We start from the raw sequence: 20,900 nt of genomic DNA, 5'->3' as shown, positions 1-20,900 counted from the left end.
AACAGTTTGCATCGTAGCATCATGTGATCACACGCCTGGGTTTCCATCTCCATCTCCATCGACCAATCAGAATCCACCTAATTATCCTATTCACCACACTGACAAGCTTCTGTTTCTTCACCGGTTTGTGAGGAAAAAAAGAAAAGTTTAGTGCCAAACTGCCCACAAACGGACGGACTCGGAGATTGTTCGCAGGAGCATTTACTCAAGAAACGTGACGTTCGTGAAAATCCGGTCCGATCCCTGAGTTTCGTGTAAAACAACTCAGTAAGGTGAACCTCGATCGATTGGCTTCACATCGTATAACTGTCGGAGTCCCTGCCATTTTATCGATATACGGATTACACTTATATCGGAGTTGACGTCCAACGAGACTAGGCTTACAGTCTGTGCAAAAGTAAGGGCACCCTATAAAAGCAGGAGGAGTTACAGTAGTGTTTCTCTATGGTAGCTGATGCGCTGCAGTGGCTGAGCTGCATTACTACGCCATGCTCAGGACGCACTCTCTTCAACATCTAGTCGCCATTCTGTCGTTTTCAGCTCTCTGTGAGCTTTTACCTTGATTTGTGGGCGTGGCTAAACGCAAACGTATATACCAGGGATATACGCACACGAGTACGCAGAAAACGAATGCAGCTGAAAGGTTTGTAAATGTGGCAGGAATCGCTCGCTCGGTTTGTCCGTGAAAACATTTCTGTAAATAAACACGACTGTAATAAAAGAGTGATTACTCAGATCGGCCCGCCACGAAGGAGAGGAAATGATGTCGAGTCAATCAGTTTGTTTACATGGAGAACAATAATCCGATATGAATCCGATTAAGACGATACTCTGATTAAGACACTAGCATGTAAACAGAGATTACTGATGACCTTAATCTGATTAAAGTCATACTCGAAGTAAACACGAATGGAATTAAGACGTGTGGAGTATTCCTGTTTTAGTCACGTTACAGACATGTACACACCTTAATCACACTATTAACGTCGTGTTGGAGTTTTCACCGCATTGTGCGTCAGGACGCGTACACACACGGCAGCGCTCGACCGTTTCACAGCAAACGAGAGAGCACAGCTGCGTCCCACACCGCGTGCTTACCTACTGTATAGTAGGAGAAATACATGTATCTCAGCTACTATATAGACGGCAAGTACATGGTTCGGGACACAGCCCACGGCTTCAATCAGTCGTCTATTAGCACGTACAGCACGACAAATAATTAACTGCACTTGAAGCTTTCGTAAAATTAAAAATAAAAACACACAAAACTGTATACGGTCCCATAACGAAGACCAACTGTGTGTCGATACGTGAAATTCTGGAGGGACGTCGGACGGCGTGGCGCGGGGACGTAATGACGCGTGACGTTAATCCAGCTATGTTCTATAACACGTAACACGGGAACATGACAGGAGTATTCTAAAAGCGACTCATGTAAACACCTTAATCAGAACATTGTCTTATTCAGAATAAGGTCAGTAAGTAGATTACTGCTGTCCGTGTAAACGCAGTCACTGATGTCTACGATGTGTTGGCTTTGTAATTCTTTATACTGAGTGAATTCCTACCTACAGTTGTGATGTAAGTCTGAATGATTCGCACAGGAGTAAGAAATAAAAATCAGGGTGGCGATTTGGGGTGGCAGGGTTTATTTATAAAGCTGTGAAACCTGCTGTACACACACACACACTTGTGCAGTTTTATGTGTAATGAACTCTGATCTGAGCGTGTGCGTGAACCGGGCGGCGGAGTTCAGTCGGGTGTGAAGACGCTGGGACTCCGGGTAAAGCAGCGGTCAGATTTATTTAGATCCTGGTTCGGTTAACGAGAGCAGCGAGAGCTTCGGCGTCCTCCTGAGTGAGTGTGTGAGACGTCGACACGCCGTCGTCTGTATTTAGCTTCACAGAGTTTAATTCGGGTCAGCGAGAGACTAAACGAGCTCGGACCAGATGGAAGTCTGCAATTAGAAGCGAGGGATTTTTTTTTTTTCTGTTAACACGTGGCTCTTGTGTTTTTTGGGATCATGGCACTGATGCAGATGAAAAATTGCAGAGTTGTATTTTTTAAAGTGAGCACAGTGGCGCAATCGTAAAAGGGGGGGGGGGGTAGGGGTTAGGACGAATACATATTATAAAGAGGTGTGGTCAGATGATAATGACGTCTGATCATGACAGGTCACATGACCGCTCTGGACTGCGTTTCCGTTCATGGCTTTCTGAGCAGATCCGTCTCTCCTCGGAGAGAACAGATTTATAACAGAGGAGTATGTGTGTGTGTGTGTGTGTGTGTGTGTGTGTGTGTGTGTGTGTGTGTGTGTGTGTTTACATCCTCTGGAGCAGAAAGTGGAAGAAGCGAGAAGGGAAACATTAACACTCTGGTCATGTACACATTCAGAGCAGAAAGTTCAAGAAAAAAATAGAGTGAGGAAGAAAAAAATAATCTCTTAGAGAGAGAGAGAGAGATTAAAATCTGGAGGAGAGGAAAGGTGGAAAGGAATAAGTGTACAGAAATAGCAATACAAATGTTAGCTTTGTTTAGATTTTGGATATAAAAGTGGTGCTTGAAAGTTTGTGAACCCTTTAGAATTTTCTACATTGCTCCATAAATACGACCTAAAACTTCATCAGATTTTCACACAAGTCCCAAAAGTAGATAAAGAGAACCCAATTAAACACATGAGACAAAAATATTATACTCTGTCATTTATTTATTGAGGAAAATGATCCGATATTACATATCTGTGAGCGGGAAAAGTATGTGCGCCTCTAGGAGTAGCAGTTTAATTTGAAGGTGAAATTAGAGTCAGGTGTTTTTAATCAGAGGGATGATGATGATCAGGTGTGAGTGAGTGAGTGCCATGTTTTATTTAAAGAACAGGGATCTATCAGAGTCTGATCTTCACAACACATGTTTGTGGAACTGTATCACAACACGATCAGAAGAGATTTCTGAGGACCTCGGAAAAAGAGTTGTTGATGCTCATCAGGCTGGAGAAGGTCACTAAACCATCTGTAAAGAGTTTGGACTCCACCGATATATAGTCAGACAGATTGTGTACAAATGGAGGACCATTGTTCCCTCCACAGGAGTGGAGACCGACAAAGATCACTCCAAGAGCAGGATGTGTAATAGGCCGCGAGGTCACAAAGGAACCCGGAGTAACTTCTAAGCAACTAAAGTCCTCTCTCACACTGGCTAATGTTAAAGGGGACATTACATAACATGATTTGAAATGTTTTCCTTCTGTTTGGGAGTGTAATGTATTTGTTTGTGCATGTATAAGCACTGCAAAGTCCCCAAACGCATATTTTCCCCCAAAGGGATTTATTCCATCCGACAGAGAACACTGCTCCAGACCCGCCCGAAACGCCTCGTTCGAAGTCCAGATTTACTTCCGTAATTTCTCTGTCACAGCGTGCACTATCAGCATAATCCCGCCCAAAGGCAGCCACAAAGAAAGAAAGCGAGGCTTCTGTGAATTCAGGCGGCATGTCACGGAGACGCTATGTGTTTCGGTGCGAAAGCAAAACCTTTTTGTTTAGCCTTCCAAAAACAGACAAAATCAGTGGTTACTGTTTATTTATAATGCTGTTCCTGAGCAGTACGACCCAAACGTTGGCTTGTGCACAGCGCATTTTACAGAGGACAGTTTCCTGAAACTTGGAGTACACACAAATGCTGCTCCTCAAGAGTGGGGTGATTCCCACTTTGCTTGGACAATCTCGTGCTTATGAATCAGAGCCTGTAAGTGTTTGATCATTTATCTGCTATTGACTGTTCAAATGCGGAGTTTTGTGCTGTGGCTCAGTTGTAGACCTCTGCTAATGTGCTGGCTAAGTCTGCTAAATTGCCTCAGTTTTTTAATTGTTTGTTTGTATGTTGGTGGTCTGACCGAGACAGTGGTTGTAGCTGATGTTGTGATTGTATGTTGAAACGGTTTATATCAATCGAATCACAAGAATCCTATCTTTCCAAAGATATATTGCATGAGTACCTATGTACAGTAGCTGTGTACAGCATGGTTAGTCCCGCCAGCGGGGTTGGAATTTACATCGTATCCGAAAGGGAAGAGAGTTACAAAATAAAAACTTACCGCTGTGAAACATTCTGCCCAAGTTGTGTGTGCAAACTTGCTTCCGCTTGAGGATCTGGTAAAACTGACGACATGTTGCTCAGGAGCTTGCTTTGGAGGCTGGCGCTAACGCTAAAGCTAAGGTTGTTACTTTTCCGACACGCGCAAAGCTTTTGGCCAATCACAATGCAACTGGTCAGCTGGCCAATCAGAGCTTTTCGGGGGCTTTTCGGAAGGAGGTGTTTTGGTGAAATGGGAGCGTTTCAGGCAGCCTGGGAATAATGTACTTCAATAATGTGCAGTATTTGAGAAATAATGTGCTTTTTGAACATTTTATTACTCCCAATAAGCAACATAATTAACGTTTAAAAATCATCTTATGATTCCTTTAATGTTCATGAGTCCACCATCAGGAGAACACTGAACAGCAATAGTGTGCATGGCAGGGCTGCAAGCAGAAAGCCACTGCTCTGCAAAAAGAACATTGCTGTCCTTCTGCAGTTTGCTAAAGACCACGTGGACAAGCCAGAAGGCTGTTGGAAAAATGTTTTGTGGACTGATGAGACAAAATAGAACATGTTGGTTTAAATGAGAAGCGTTATGTTTGGAGAAAGGAAAACACTGCATTCCAGCATAAGAACCTTATAACATCTGTGAAACATGCTGGTGCTAGTGTCAGGGTTTGGGACTGTTTTGCTGCATCTGGACCAGGACGACTCGCCATCACTGATGGAACAATGAATTCTGAATGATACCAGCGATTTCTAAAGGAAAATGTCAGGACATCTGTCCATGAACTGAATCTGAAGAGAAAGTGGGTCATGCAGTGAGACAACAACCCCAAGCACACGAGTCGTTCTACCAAAGAACGGTTGAAGAAGAATAAAGTTAATGTTTTGGAACGGCCGAGTCAAAGTCCTGACCTTAATCCAATGGAGATGCTGTGGAAGAACCTGAAGCGAGCCGTTCATGTGAGGAAACACACCAACACCCCAGAGTTGAAGCTGCTCTGTACTGAGGAACGGGATAAAACTCCTCCGAGCCGATGTGCAGGACTGATCAAGAGTTACCCCGAACGTTTATCTGCAGTTATTACTGCACAAGAGGATCACACCTATCGGATGATGTTTTAGGTCATATTAATCAAGATATACAGAAAAATCTAAAGGGTTCGCAAACTTTCAAGCGCCACTATAACACTGAAAAACTATTTTAGAAAGAAAGATAGTGAAAGACAAGAATTCATGCAAAATCGTAAAAAAACAAGAGCGGAAGCCAAAAAAAGGAGAGATTTATCACTAGAGTCAGAAAGAACAAATGCACACACAGCGAGAAAGGAAGATAAAGCTCGAAGGCAAGAAAGAAAGAAAGAAAAACAAAAAAGAGGTTGTGATGGGGAAGGTCAGAAAGGAAACGGATGCATGAAAAATAGTGAAAGAAAATCGAGATGAAACTCAGAAAGAACGAAAATGACTAAGACGAGTGCGAAAGGAAGAGTAACACAGAGAAATGCAGAAAGAAAGAAAGAAAAACAGAGTGAGAATGAGAGATGACAGGAAAGAGAGACAGAACAAGAAAGAAAGAAATTATTGTGTGGCAGTCACAGAAAAAATAAGAAATGATAGTGAGTGATTAAAGTGGAGAGAGAGAGAGAGGGAGGGAGGGAAGGAGGGAGAGAGGGAGGTGTGTAGTGATGTCAGCATTATTAACGTAATAAATCTGAGGTTATAGGGAATTTACTGAGTGCCCTCACTGTGAACACTTTTATTCACTCACCCACTCATTTCACTCTCTCTCTCTCTCTCTCTCTCTCTCTCTCTCTCTCTCTCTCACTCACACACACACAGCTTAGTCACAGTGTTTATTTCGTTTTGGGTCTGTTCAGTAGTGATTAGCTTCTCCTCATCCTCTCACCACATGCGATCTCGATACATTGGGAAACCCGACAAACATGATACTGTTGTCATGGACGCTACGTACTAGGGCCCTAGATAGGGACAGCGTGTGCACTACTGCCTGTCACGACCATTAAGTGAGGTGTGGCCTGTGTGGGAGTAAGCATATTCCTATTTTTATGACACACATCGGTATTCAGACCTCAGATCTTAAATGAGAGTTAGACACGCACTCATGGGCGGAGTTTGAATAAAACAGGGGCGTGTCTCGGTTACATGAAGTATGACGTCTCCATTTACTATCACAAGCCTTCATTCATTTGTGCACGCAATTAACTGCAGAACGACTCAAAATCGAATCAATTAAATTACATAAACATGTTCATGTGATGTATGAATGTATGGATCTCATGGCTTCAGAGTATCCGCTGCAGGACTCGGGTTCTCTTTAACACTTCATGGTTCTTTATTTTGGACATATATCAGTGCGCTGGTTCTCTGTAAAGATGAATCCTGACATCTGGACAGAGGAAGAACTTCCTGTGTTTGTGTTGCAGATTGTGTCGAGTGGTGCAGACGTCCCGGGTTTCAGAGCTGCTGAGTCTGAACACACGTGCAACAGGAAGTCCTGCTAATGCGAAGAACACGCGAGAGATGGTGAGTGTGAGGCAGTTACTATGGCAACCGGGGTCTCTTAGAGCTCTCGCTTCCATTTCACACAGTGGGGGAGCGAGAGAGAGAGAGAGAGCGAGACAGAGAGAGAGAGAGGAAGAGTGAGCGGCCAGTGAAGAGGAAGGAGGTGAGGATGAACGAGTGGAGATGTCAGTAAGATAGAGTTAGGACACAAATGTCTGCAACACACTGATACCACGTCCCAAACTGCCCTCTGTTCACTACATAGTACACTAGTTCTATGATTTTTTAGCTAGGTTTAAAGGTGCAGTGAAGAATAACCAGGGATCTCCTGACACCCCACAATGCACTGCAGCATAATGTCCAAGTCACGTGGCCTTGAAGAGACAGAATACCCATAATGCACTTCAATGTTTGTTGGGGAACAGATCATCATCTTCTTCTTCTTCTTCCTTTTGTTATTAGTCTTATTTTTTCTGGCTCTCTGCTTCTTCTTCATCATCATCATCGTTATCATTGCGCGTGGCAGTAGCACACAGCCGCCTCTCCGGATCCGAAATGGTGCTATTTTTGTTTCTTAGCTCGACAGCACACGGGCATCGGAGCAACCGGTGTTCGTGTCTACCATCGCCAGACACGTCTAAAATACAGAAATCATGTAACAACCAACCTGCATGATGATCTGCTGGAGAAGCTACACTATCTGTGCATGTTGTGGGGACAGGGCCTCCAGTCCATGGCATCGCCTGATGCCAGTGGCCAGGGGAGGGGACATCGCAAGCAGCATGCGAGGCAGCGGAAGTGCAGCAAAAGGGCAGGGGTCTATGCTAGGCTAAAAACAAACCCTAGCCGGCCGGCTCTCCCGTCCACCCTGCTCTCTGATGTCTGCTCCCTGGACAATAAATTAGACTACATCCATCTCCAGCAGGCAACGTGGTGTGAGTTTAGAGACTGCTGTGTCTTTGTTTTCATGGAGACGTGGCTCAGCGACGGAGTTTCGGATGCCGCCATTCAGCTAGATGGGTCGCCTCCTTTCGTGCCGACAGAAATGCAGCTCTGTGCGGTAAGGCTCGTGGTGGTGGCTTATGTGTTTACATCAACACGGAATGGTGCAAGAACTCGGTGCTAGTTTCTCGTTACTGCTCATCGCTGGTGGAGTTTGTGACTGTCAGATGCAGACCATTTTATTTCCCACAGGAATTCACCACCATTCTTCTAACTGGAGTATACATTCCCCCCAGTGCTGGTACTAAGAAGGCGCTCTGTGAACTGTATGGGGCTATTAACGAACTGCAGAACACACACCCCGATGGACTGTTTATCATCGCTGGTGATTTCAACCATGAGAATCTCAAGTCAGTGCTCCCTAATTTCCATCAAAATGTGGACTTTGCAATGAGAGGGGCGAATGCACTGATTTGTTTACACTAACATCCCCGGGCAGAGCCCCGCCCCCACCTTGGCTACTCAGAACACATCTGTGTTATGCTAATTCCAGCATACAGACTGCTCATCAGACGCTCCAAACCGGTCTTGAAGCAGGTGAAAACCTGGCCAGCAGGAGCCATCTCTGTTCTTCAGGAATGTTTTGAGTACACTGACTGGGACAAGTTCAGGGAGGCTGCAACTGACAGCAACTCCACCAACTTGGAGGAATACACTGCATCAGTGACCAGCTACATCACCGAGTGCACTGATGACATCACTGTCTCCAATACAATCACTACACGATCCAACTAGAAGCCATGGATGACTGCGGAGGTTCATACACTGCTGAGAACCTGAGTCTCTGCCTTCAGGGCAGGTGACAGAGCAGCCCTAAGAACAGCGAGGGCAAAACTGTCCCTGGCCATCAGAGAGGCAAAGAGTGCACACGCCCAGAAAATCCAGTCATTTAACAAATAACGATGACACGCGGCGCATGTGGCAGGGCATACAGCAACTACAGGACAACATCACCCGCCTGTGACAGTGATGCCTCCCTTCCAGATGTGCTGAACAACTTCTATGTTTGGTTTGAGGCACAAAATTATGTGACAGTGAGGAAGACCACCCCTCCTCCCAATGACCAGGTGCTGTGTCTAACCACGGCTGATGTGAAGAAAACTCTATGCAGAGACAAACCACAGAAAGCTGGTGGACCAGACAACATTACTGGCATAGTGATCAGAGGATGTGCAGATCAGCTGGCAGAAGTCCTCATTGACATCTTTAACATCTCCTTGAGCAGTGACGTCATTCCAATATGCTTCAAGGCCACCACCATTGTCCCCGTGCCAAAGAATTCTTCAGTGGCCGGCCGCAATGACTACCGTCTCGTTGCACTCACACCCATCATCATGAAGTGCTTCAAGAGGCTCATCATGAGGCACATAAAGACCCTGCTGCCATCCTCACTGGACCCCCTGCAATTTGCATATCATCCCACCCGCTCAACAGATGATGCCATCACCACCACCCTACATCTGGCCCTCACCTTCCTGGACAAAAAGGACACCTATGTTCGAATGCTGTTCATAGACTTATAGACAGTTCATAGACAGTTTCACATTCAACACAATAATTCCTCAGCACCTCATTGGAAAGCTGAACCTACTGGGCCTGAACACCTCCATCTGCAACTGTATCCTGTACTTCTTGACTAGGAGACCTCAATCAGTCCGAATTAGGAACAGCATCTCTAGCATCACCACACTGAGCACGGGAGCCCCCAGGGCTGTGTGCTCAGTCCCACTGCTGTTCACTCTGCTGACTCACGACTGTTCAGCAATGCACGGCTCCTCTGTGGAGATCGTCTAGGGCACCAAATTCTTTCATGTTTACTAGCGAAGAGCCTAATCTGGTCCCTCAACACCAGCTCCATAGCCAAGAAAGCCCAGCAGCACCTCTACATTCTAAGAAGGCTGAAAAAAGCCCATCTCCCACCCCTCACCCTCACCACGTTCTACAGAGGAACTATCGAGAGCATCCTGAGCAGCTGCATCACTGTCTGGTTAGGAAATTGCGCCATATCGGATCGCAAGACCCTGCAGTGGATAGTGAGGTTAGCCGAGAAGATCATCGGGGTCTCTTTTCCCTCCATCATAGACATTTACACCACACACTGCATCCGGAAAGCCACGAGCATTGTAGAAGACCCCACACACCCCTCACACACACTCTCGACTCTCCTGCCGTCTTAGAAAAAGGTACTGAAGCATTTGGGCCCTCATGGCCAGACTGTGTAACAGTTTCTTCCCCCAAGCCATCAGACTACTCAATACTCAGAGACTAGACTGACACACACACACACACACACACACACACACACACACACACACACACTCATTCTACTCCCCTTGCAGTTTTTGCACATTTCTTTACTGACTCCCTGTACTTTTGCTGCTACTGTACTAATATTATGTTTAATTTCTTGTCACCATTATACTCTTTAACGGCTGCTACCGCAATAATCGCTATTTCCACATATGGTATTAGCTAATTTGCTGTATACTATTTCACAGTATGTGACATGTTTATATTCACAGCATTTAAAATGATATTATATAAAGCATATTGTTTTCACACTACCTGCTATATCCGACAGTTCCACACTAGAACTGTGTACTGGTTGGCGCTACACTGTCTCTTTCTGTGCCTATTTTGCACTTTATGTAGAATGTGTAGTATTTAGTTCTGTGTCTCCTGTGGTTAGTGTGTTGTTTTATGTAGCAACGTGGTCCTGGAAGAACGTTGTTTCGTTTCACTGTGTACTGTACCAGCTGTATATGGCTGAAATGAAATAAAAGCCACTTGACTTGATCTTCTTCTTTTATTATAAATCTTAATTATTTCTTACCAGCATTTTCTTCTGATTCTTCTTGTATGTCATTCTTCTTCTTCTTCTTCTTCTTCTTCTTCTTCTTCTTCTTCTTCATGTCCTTCTCATTAATATTATTATAGTGCCTTACTGCTGTGATGTTTGTTTGGCATGAACAGTTACAAACTTGTAAACCTTTCTTTATAACTGTATGATTATGGCAGTGTTATACCTCATATATGTACCCGGGTGGTATCGATGTACTGATTAGAACTCAGGCACGTTAAGTTCGGACACTTTAGTGATGACTGTGTGCTAGCTTGTGCTATTTTGACTAGATGCTAATTAGACATTGCTTTCGGTCACTACACCCTGCTTCTCCTCTACAGCAGAAGCGTCACTGTGGCACAATGAACACGAGCCGAACTCATGCTGCGTTTTTACTGTGTGTTTATTTCGAATGTGATTTTCATCAGATACTGAATTCTGAAGTCACTGAATTTATTATTATTCATTTTTCAGTGAATTCTTCATTCACAGTGTTGGAGGTGTGGCCTCTGCATGTGTCACTCACAGTGTTGGAGGTGTGGCCTCTGCATATGTCAGTTACAGTGTTGGAGGTGTGGCCTCTGCATGTGTCGGTTACAGTGTTGGAGGTGTGGCCTCTGCATGTGTCAGTTACAATGTTGGAGGTGTGGCCTCTGCATGTGTCGGTTACAGTGTTGGAGGTGTGGCCTCTGCATGTGTCACTCACATTGTTGGAGGTGTGGCCTCTGCATGTGTCAGTTACAGTGTTGGAGGTGTGGCCTCTGCATGTGTCGGTTACAGTGTTGGAGGTGTGGCCTCTGCATGTGTCAGTTACAATGTTGGAGGTGTGGCCTCTGCATGTGTCGGTTACAGTGTTGGAGGTGTGGCCTCTGCATGTGTCACTCACATTGTTGGAGGTGTGGCCTCTGCATATGTCAGTTACAGTGTTGGAGGTGTGGCCTCTGCATGTGTCAGTTACAGTGTTGGAGGTCTGGCCTCTGCATGTCTCAGTTACAGTGTTGGAGGTGTGGCCTCTGCATGTGTCGGTTAGAGTGCTGGAGGTGTGGCCTCTGCATGTGTCGGTTACAGTGTTGGAGGTGTGGCCTCTGCATGTGTCGGTTACAGTGTTGGAGGTGTGGCCTCTGCATGTGTCGGTTACAGTGTTGGAGGTGTGGCCTCTGCATGTGTCACTCACATTGTTGGAGGTGTGGCCTCTGCATATGTCGGTTACAGTGTTGGAGGTGTGGCCTCTGCATGTGTCGGTTACAGTGTTGGAGGTGTGGCCTCTGCATGTGTCAGTTACAATGTTGGAGGTGTGGCCTCTGCATGTGTCGGTTACAGTGTTGGAGGTGTGGCCTCTGGATGTGTCACTCACATTGTTGGAGGTGTGGCCTCTGCATATGTCAGTTACAGTGTTGGAGGTGTGGCCTCTGCATGTGTCAGTTACAGTGTTGGAGGTGTGGCCTCTGCATGTGTCGGTTACAGTGTTGGAGGTGTGGCCTCTGCATGTGTCGGTTACAGTGTTGGAGGTGTGGCCTCTGCATGTGTCACTCACATTGTTGGAGGTGTGGCCTCTGCATATGTCGGTTACAGTGTTGGAGGTGTGGCCTCTGCATGTGTCGGTTACAGTGTTGGAGGTGTGGCCTCTGCATGTGTCAGTTACAATGTTGGAGGTGTGGCCTCTGCATGTGTCGGTTACAGTGTTGGAGGTGTGGCCTCTGGATGTGTCACTCACATTGTTGGAGGTGTGGCCTCTGCATATGTCAGTTACAGTGTTGGAGGTGTGGCCTCTGCATGTGTCAGTTACAGTGTTGGAGGTGTGGCCTCTGCATGTCTCGGTTACAGTGTTGGAGGTGTGGCCTCTGCATGTGTCGGTTAGAGTGCTGGATGTGTGGCCTCTGCATGTGTCGGTTACAGTGTTGGAGGTGTGGCCTCTGCATGTGTCGGTTACAGTGTTGGAGGTGTGGCCTCTGCATGTGTCGGTTACAGTGTTGGAGGTGTGGCCTCTGCATGTGTCACTCACATTGTTGGAGGTGTGGCCTCTGCATGTGTCACTCACATTGTTGGAGATGTGGCCTCTGCATATGTCAGTTACAGTGTTGGAGGTGTGGCCTCTGCATGTGTCGGTTACAGTGTTGGAGGTGTGGCCTCTGCATGTGTCGGTTACAGTGTTGGAGGTGTGGCCTCTGCATGTGTCACTCACATTGTTGGAGGTGTGGCCTCTGCATATGTCAGTTACAGTGTTGGAGGTGTGGCCTCTGCATGTGTCAGTTACAGTGTTAGAGATGTGGCCTCTGCATGTGTCAGTTACAGTGTTGGAGGTGTGGCCTCTGCATGTGTCAATTACAGTGCTGGAGGTGTGGCCTCTGTATGTGTCAGTTACAGTGTTGGAGGTGTGGCCTCTGCGTGTGTCACTCACAGTGTTGGAGGTGTGGCCTCTGCATGTGTCAGTTATAGTATTGGAGGTGTGGCCTCTGCATGTGTCGGTTACAGTGTTGGAGGTGTGGCCTCTGCATGTGTCACTCACATTGTTGGAGGTGTGGCCTCTGCATGTGTCAGTTACAGTGTTGGAGGTGTGGCCTCTGCATGTGTCGGTTACAGTGTTGGAGGTGTGGCCTCTGCATGTCTCGGTTACAGTGTTGGAGGTGTGGCCTCTGCATGTGTCAGTTACAGTGTTGGAGGTGTGGCCTCTGCATGTGTCAGTCACAGTGTTGGAGGTGTAGCCTCTGCATGTGTCAGTCTCAGTGTTGGAGGCGTGGTCTCTGCATGGGTCAATCACAGTGTTGGAGGTGTGGCCTCTGCATGTGTCAGTTATAGTGTTGGAGGTGTGGCCTCTGCATGTGTCAGTCTCAGTGTTGGAGGTGTGGCCTCTGCATGTGTCAGTCTCAGTGTTGGAGGTGTGGCCTCTGCATGTGTCAGTCTCAGTGTTGGACGCGTGGCCTCTATGCATATCAGTCCCAGTGAAGGGGGCGTGGTCTCCCACTTCTCAAATCTAACAATTGTATTTTCAACTAAAATCAAGCCGTTTGTACAATACTGAATATTGCATTATCGTCTCATATTAAAAAGATTAAATTCTAGCTTTAAATCCAGCCTTCATAAGATTAATCGTCTACGAAGGAAAACACACACACACATTCCTAATTTATGCCATTAAAGCTATCTTAAACTGTGTTTAATTGAATTTACATACACAGAGAGTGAGAGAGAGTGAGAGAGAGTGAGAGAGATGGAGAGAGAGAGAGAGAGAGAGAGAGAGAGATATGTGAAAGGAAGGTAGCTTAAAAAAACAGAGACAAGGAGGCTGTCAGGCGAACAGTGCTCTCTGCAGCCCTTCTGTTCCATCTCTACACACACACACATACACACACACACACACACACACACACACGCACAAACACACACACGCATGCACACACACACACACACACACACACACACGCACACACAAAGATGCCTCACTCCCCCACGCTGATATTGATGGTACCTTGCAGAGAGAGGCACAGCGTTGGTCTCCACAGTGACAGGTATCCATGGAGATGTCCATCAGTCACCATGGGTCAGTGTGTTGCCATGGGGATGCAGATCAGCGTGTGTTCGCGAGTGTGTCACACTCCAGGCTCTTATCGCGTTTGTCAGCGTGAGCGTTTTTCAGTGTGCCAATCAAAGCTGAGGCCATGTGTGTGTTACAGCGGGGCATGTGCCCATCATCTTTTATTTGAGACTCAGCAAAGCTGAACACGTTTTGTCGCTACGCCTGCGTTCTGTTCAGGAGGAGTCAGAGAAGCGTTCTTAGTGCAGTGTGTGTGCTGTGGAGATAAAGTCTGTGCTATTCATAAGGCACCTTATGGAAAGCTGTGTTTAGAGCTTGCTTATTTTGGACAAATTTGATGGCAGTGAACTTCCGGCAATCCTGTGAGTGTGTTCTGCAAATCAGAGTCTCAAGAAGCCTTGAAAAAAAAACACAAGACTAAACCGTTTCCTTGCTAGAGAACGTATTTAGAAAAGAATGATAACTGTATCATAGATAACATATTCCTTACAGAAGCTGTTCTTATGAGTAAATATAGTTTTCTAATGAAACGGGATGTATATGTAACTAGCTAACTAATATTAATTATTATCTGAATGAGGTTCGCTCACGGTTTCTATGTTTGATGTTTCTTTAACGCTGTGTCTCCTCATTATGGTATACAGTGGCAAGAAAAAGTATGTGAACTTTTTGGAATTTCATGATTTTCTGCATAAATTTGTTATAAAATGTGATCTGATCTTCATCTAAGTCAAGGGTATAGACAAATATAATGTGCCTAAAATAATAACACACAAAAAATTCTGATCCCTCATGTCTTTATTGAGAACAACCAAAAAAAACCTCATAGTGCTTGTGGAAAAAGTATGTGAACCCTTGAGTTAATGACCTGGAAAAAAGCTAATTGGAGTCAGGTTTTAGCACACCTGGAGTCTCATTAAGAAAATGAGTTTGGAGGTGTGGACTACAGCTACTTTGACTGATGAAAACCCCTCATACTTTTGGAGTTTGCTCTGCACAAGAAGCACACGCTTATGTGAGCCATGTCTCGCCAAAAAGAGCTTTCAGAGGATCTACGATCAAGAATGGTTTATTTACATAAAGCTGGCAAGGGTTACAAAGTGATTTAAAAGACTTTAGAAACAGTTAGGCAGACATTCTACAAATGGAGACACTTTGGGACTGTTGCTATTCTACCAAGAAGTGGGCGCCCAGTCAAAATGACACCAAGAGCACAACGAGGACACGTCAATGAGGTAAAGAAACAACCACGAATGACAGCCGAAGATTTGAAGGCATCATTGGAACTGGCTAACATCTCTGTTCATGAGTCTACAATACGTAAAACATCGAACAAGCAGGGTATCTACGACAGGACACCACGAAGGAAGCCACTGCTTACTAAAAAAGAACATTGCTGCACGCCTGAAGTTTGCAAAAGAGTACATCGACACTCCACAGCGGTATGGGCAAAATGTTTTGTGGACTGATGAAACTAAGATTGAACTATTTGGAAAAACCACACAGCACTACATCTGGCGTAGAAAGGGCACGGCATATCATCATGAAAACATCATCCCAACCGTAAAGTATGGTGGAGGAAACATCATGATTTGGGCCTGCTTTGCTGCATCAGGGCCTGGCCAGCTTGCAGTCATTGAGGGGAAGATGAATTCCCAAGTATATCAGACAATTCTTCAGGATCATGTGAGAATGTCTGGTTTGTCAAGGTTTGTCAATACCTTTGACTTAGATGAAGATCAGATCACATTTGATGACAAATTTATGCAGAAAACCATGAAATTCCAAAAGGTTCACATACTTTTTCTTGCCACTGTACTTAGGGAACTTGTAAAAAGGTTCCAAAGGATCTCTGGAATAATGGGACCTGGGGAACATATAACCTTGTGAATATAGGATCCTGGGTATAATGGGACCCTGGGAACATATAACCTTGGGAATAATGGGACCCTGGGAACATATAGCCTTGGGAATAATGGGACCCTGGGTATAATGGCACCCTGGGAACATATAACCTTGGGAATAATGGGACCCTGGGTATAATGGCACCCTGGGAACATATAACCTTGGGAATAATGGGACCCTGGGTATAATGGGACCTTGGGAATAATGGGACCCTGGGAACATGTAACCATGGAAATAATGGGACCTTGGGAACATATAACCTTGGGAAATGTATGACCTTGGGAATAATGGGACCCTGGGTATAATGGGACCCTGGGAACATATAACCTTGGGAATAATGGGACCCTGGGTATAATGGGACCCTGGGAACATATAACCTTGGGAATAATAGGACCCTGGGTATAATGGGACCCTGGGAACATATAGCCTTGGGAAATATATGACCTTGGGAATAATGGTACCCTGAGAACATATAGCCTTGGGAGTAATTGGATCCTGGAAAGATATAACCTTGGGAATATAGTACTCTGGGTATAATGGGTAATAATAGGACTCTGGTAAAATAGGAACTTCTGACTATAGAACTCTGGTAACAAAGTGCCATGGTAATAAATAACTCTGGGAATATAGACTCCTGGCAATATAGAGTCTTAGGAACATAGAACCCTGGGAACAAAAATGTCTGGGAACATATGGCCTTGTAAATATGGGATCCTGGGAAAACAGAATACTGGGATTATAAGGCTCTAGTAAAACAGGAGCATGAGAATGCAGGGCCTTGGTACTATAGACCCCTGGGAACATGGCTACCTTAACCCCTGCTTATATACACCCTGGGAACATGGGGCCATAATAGCATAAGACACTGGAAATATTAGACCCTGGGAACCTAGAATGCTGAGAGCATAGGCCCCTGGAGGAAATATGACCTGGTGACATAGAACCCTGGTAATATAGGGCTTGGGTAATATAGAATGCAGAAGACATAGGACCTTGGGAATATTGATCCCTGGAAAGACAGTGATGTGGTAAAAGAAAAAAAGGGCTCTGTGAGCATAAAACCCTTGCAATATAGGCTCCTTAGAACATAGAACTGTCAGAACATAGGTCCCTGGTAATATAGCACCCAGGGAATATAGAACCCTTGTGAACATGGGGCTCTGGGACTTTAATAGAACCCTGTGAATATAGGGAATATAGGACCCTAGGAAAAAAAATATCCTGGAATTTAAAGCCGTGGGAGCAAAGGGGACATAGGGAACTGGTAATATAGAGCTCTGGGAACACAGAACTTTAATAAGAAAGTACTCTGGGAACATAGAACTCTGAGGACACTGAGCTCTGATAATATAGGATTGCGGGAACATAGGGAACTGGTATTATAGAGCCCTGGGAAAATATGGAATTAGTAATAACAGTTTCTGAGTATATGGGGGGCTGGGTGGGGTTGCTTAGTGGTTAGCACGTTTGTCTCGCACCTCTTCTAATCATGCCTCCACCCTGTGTGTGCAGAGCTTGCATGTTTTCTCCGTGCTTTGGGGGTTACCTCAGGGTACTCCAGTTTCCTCCTCCAGTCCAAAGACATGCGCTGTAGGCTGATTGGCATTTCCAATTTGACTGTGCTGTGTGAATGGGTGCATGAATGTGTGTGCCATTGTGCCCTGCAATGGGTTGGCACCCCATCCAGGGTGTCCCTGGCCTTGTTCCCCGAGTTCCCTGGGATATGCTCCAGGCTCCCCGCAGCCCTGTGTCGGATAAGTGGTAGAGAAAATGGATGACAGGTGTACATAGGGCTCCTGGAACATATAGCTCTGGTAGCATAGAACCCTTTGACAATAGGGTCTTGTTAATATACGTGTAGGTCCCTCGGCACATCAAGCTCTGTCATTATAGGACCCATGGGAGATATGGCTATGAGAACATAGAACCCATTAGGACCTTTGGATCATAGACGTCTGGAAGACAGGGCCCTGAGAATTTCAGCTCGAGCTCTTACAATGGGAATGACTAAGGGTAAACATATTTTTAAAAGATTTTCTGATTCTCATAAACTTCAACAAAATGTTAGTCAGTTGTAGTGTTACATAAAGTGCAGTTCAGCACGTTTGTAGTTACACAGCAGAGTGTGTGAATTAACACACAAACGCACATCTTCAGTAACTGTGCAACACAGCAAAATGCACTAATGCAGAAAAAAAACCGTGGAGCACAAACGCCCACGCTTAACACTGCTCACAGCAGTGCGGGGAAGCAAGTCGCCTCGCCTGCAGTGCAAACGCAAAGCGAAATACTGGAAAGAAAGAAAGAGAGAGAGAGAGAGTGAAGTGCTGAGGTAAGTTCTCTCATAAATATAACTGCAAGTCTGTCGTGTTGTGTTGCAAATGGCCGTCGTCCCTCTGCAACACTCTGAATATTTACATGCGTGTGTAAAACGGCTGAGCGATGGCCTGATTAATGACTCTCGCTCCGACCGTCAGCGCTCGCTCGAGCATTTCAACATGCTTAGCACACCAATGTGACACTGAATTGTTTGCCCGGAGCTGGGGTGTGTTTGCATGCAGAGGCAGTGGGGGGGATCAGTGATATTGATCAGGAGGTTGTAGGATCAAATCCAAGTACTTCCACAGAACCACTATTGGACCTTTACATTTGTTCTGCACTATGTTTCTAGGCTTCTCTAGTACCAGTTTCGACTCTCGTAATTCCACACGTTTCAGGGTGAAGCTAATTGGATTTGTAAGAACTCCTGGTTGTACGCATAAGAAGACTAACTAATGTAAATCTCGACTTGATCGACTTCAAATCATGTAATCTGCACGGATTAGCAGACGCCGTTATCCAGAGCGACTTCTAGAAGAGCTTTGGAGTCTCTGTCAAAAACACATCCTCATGCTAGTTCACTCAGACAGGGACTAAGGGCACCATCAGGAACATTTTTGGAAAACAAGTTGTTTTATTTTGTTGGTATTAATTCAAGAATATAAAAAATAAAGAAAGCGAGACAAGACAAACCCGTAAATTAAGACACATCATAAATTAATGCAAAAGGAATGGTTCTGTAGGTGTATAAACGGCGGATGGGCCGGTCTGTCTGCGCAAAGCCGTAAGCCATAAACAAACGCCTCAGCTAACAGAAGATTTAGCGCTCACTTATTATTATTATTACTATTATTATTATTACTATTATTATTATTACTATTATTATTATTATTATTATTTTATTATTATAATTTTATTTATTTTTTTGGCATAGAAGTGAGTTGAAATTACCCTGATTGTTAATTTCGTGCTCCCAGCTGTCTGTGCAGTTTACCTTTTATGGAGTTCTGTGGGTGTCACTAAATGCAAATGTACGGAGCCCTTAAAGGGACATGGTGATGGAAAAAAAAAATTCAAAGCTTTTGCGTTTCCCCGAGAAACTTTTGCGTTCCCACGCAAACCTAGCCTACCTGTTGTGTTCTCGCGAGAGACTTCTGCGCGGTGGTTCGCGCTTGCATCTTCACAGCATCGCTTGAGTCATTTTTTTCGTTGAAACAATACTCTTTCGCGAAATATCCTTTTCAGGGGTCTTTCACTTACGTCAGAACCGTGCCTCGAACTAAGCACAGACCGTATTTCTTTATATTTGAGTCCAAGTTCAAAATAAAACTCTATGAACCGCTCCATTGTGAACCTACGGAGCTGTCTGAACCACTACCAGCGGGAAAATAAACAGGACGTGTTTGACCGAACTCATCACAGGTTTTGCGAAGGGAACGCAAAAGTTTCTCAGGGGAATGCAAAAGGTTTTTTTTCCACCACCCTGTCCCTTTAGGGGCTCCGTACAAATGAGCTTTATCGGAAACGTACGCACGAGAGTACGAAGAAAATCAGGTTTGGCTTACACAAACATTTATACACAACTTTACCAATCGTTTCTAAGTAAGAGTTAGACATCCAAACGCTGGATAGTGCGAGAAGCAACTGAGATTTTCTCAATCCGATGCAAGTTCAATTTCACGTAATAAAGTGGCAAATCCAAACGACTGTCTGAAATTATTCCTCGGGCCAATCCTGCGGATCGTGCGGTCCAACATTTCTTCAGTTCCCCGCTCACGACTTTAGTTCCTACCAACAGTTAGTTCCCATTAACTTCCCAAACCCGGATAATGGTTTCATCTTATCCTGAAATATACGACCGCTCATTAAACGTGTATAGAGACATTACTACTGTAAATCCCCACCAAACGACAAACTAGCTCAACTAGCATGTTCTCCTGCACGGATTCTATATTACAAGGCGTCTGAGAACCAGATTAAACCACATCATGCTTGTTTCCTTACTTAGAAAAGAGAAGATTTATTTTCTGCAAAGGTTTGGCCTGAAAATACGCATTTGAACGTTAATTGATGAGATTATGACAGAACTGGTCACGGTCAGGATGCAGTTTCGACAGTGAGATTCATTTCTCTCTCTCTCACACACACACACACACACACACACACACACACACACACACTCACACACACAGGGGCAGGTGTTACGGAGCCCGGAGCGTTGGTACAGAAGGAAGTGTGAGGTTGTGCTGCTTAGCGTGAATAGAGCCAAGCGTCCTGCTGCATCCCAATGGACGGGGAAACTGGGGGAGTGAGAGAGAGAAGAAGAACAAGGGGATAGAAAGAGAGAGAGAGAGAAAGAGAGACAGCAAGTGAGAAGCAGAGAAAGGATCATTTTAAAGAGAGAGTGTGTGTGTGAGAGAGAAAGAGAGTGTGTGGGAAGTTAACATTGAATTAAAAATGAGAGATACGTAAATTACTGTACACCTATAATTAAATCCTCAGCAGGTGTGTGTGCACATGCACATATGTGTATGTGTGTGTGTGTGTGTGTGTGTGTGTGTATGTGTTGTCACGTTGTACTGCTATGTGTGAGACGGTGTTAATAACAGTAGCGTTCTTTTCGTGTCACCTCCGCAATCTGACTGTAGCAGCGTGTGGAGGATCTCCTCACCCACAGCCTGACTTCATGTTGCTCTG

General features: G+C 45.1%; 1 protein-coding gene across 2 annotated transcripts in view; it reads left to right on the top strand.

Moving 5' to 3' along the window:
- lrrc4ba (leucine rich repeat containing 4Ba) overlaps window positions 1–20,900 on the top strand; it is a 61,623-nt gene that overhangs the window by 19,444 nt on the left and 21,279 nt on the right. The window contains exon 2 of one of the 2 annotated variants that reach the window (XM_053618524.1): window positions 6,525–6,624. The exons of the other annotated variant lie outside the window; for it this stretch is intronic. The gene's annotated coding sequence lies outside the window, so the exon portion shown is untranslated. The remainder of the gene's footprint in view (window positions 1–6,524; window positions 6,625–20,900) is intronic. 2 annotated transcript variants of the gene reach the window in all.

The sequence above is a fragment of the Ictalurus furcatus genome, chromosome 2, assembly GCF_023375685.1.
Source record: "Ictalurus furcatus strain D&B chromosome 2, Billie_1.0, whole genome shotgun sequence".
Taxonomy (NCBI): domain Eukaryota; kingdom Metazoa; phylum Chordata; class Actinopteri; order Siluriformes; family Ictaluridae; genus Ictalurus; species Ictalurus furcatus.
The sequence above is the reverse complement of the archived record's forward strand: the minus strand, read 5'-3'. Positions and strand labels throughout refer to the sequence as shown.